Genomic DNA, 996 nt, shown 5'->3' with positions numbered 1-996 from the left:
TTTATCATAATCTTTGTTTGGGATAATTTTTGTTTTAGTTTTGATTTTGGTTTCAGGAGCCCGCCTGAAGAATAGGGTGATGAAATTGAAGGTCAGGAACCCGCCTGAAGAACAGGGTGATAGAAATGGCAAGTCAGGATCCCACCTAAATAATGGGGTGATGAAATTGAAAGTCAAGTAACAAAGTTAAGAGATTGAAAGTCAAGCAACAAGGTCAAGAAGTTGAAAGTCAAACAACAAGGTGAAGAATTTGAAAGTCAAGCAACAAGGCGAACAAATTACAAGTCAGGAGCCCGCCTGAAGAATAGGGTAATGAAACTCAAGTCAAGAGTCCCAAAAAAGTTGCATAGATAGGATTTTTGTAATTTCATTTACATTTTAACTTTTAATTTTCATTTTGATGTAATGACAGAGCCGCAGATCGGAACCTCGATGGAACCTCACTCAACTCTCCAACTCGGTATTATCCCGTTCTTTCAAATCTTTTGAAATACAGGTCATTTAATTCCTTCATAATTTGGGTCGGTAGGATGTCCTAAGTCAAGACTCGGTTGTCCTTCTTCTTTCTGTTTCTTCCTATGAATAATGGTAGGGACAAAATTCTGTCTTGTTGTCTAATTCTTTGTCTAAAAATACTTCATGTTTATATTCAAAGGGGCATGATGTAGACACCTAATTTTGTCCCTCCTCGATAACATTTTTTACCCAATTTTACCTTATCCTACCGTGTACCCTCATCCATGTTATTATACCCTCACAAAATACAAAAAATAACAACTTTAAACAAACCCCTAACCAACTTTACGCCTCATCCTAACAACCTATCCTACCCTATACCCCTACCCTCACCTACCCTACCCTTCACGTGACCCCCCCACCCTCACCCCTACCCCCTTTTCTTTTTCTTGTCCACAAAGAAAGAAACATGGACTAAAAACAAAATTAAGAGGAACCTTCCAGGAAGGGAAGTACTCATTCTTTTTCCATTATATATAA

This window comes from Capsicum annuum, chromosome 11 (assembly GCF_002878395.1).
Source record: "Capsicum annuum cultivar UCD-10X-F1 chromosome 11, UCD10Xv1.1, whole genome shotgun sequence".
Classification (NCBI taxonomy): domain Eukaryota; kingdom Viridiplantae; phylum Streptophyta; class Magnoliopsida; order Solanales; family Solanaceae; genus Capsicum; species Capsicum annuum.
Note: the sequence above shows the minus strand (reverse complement) of the source record.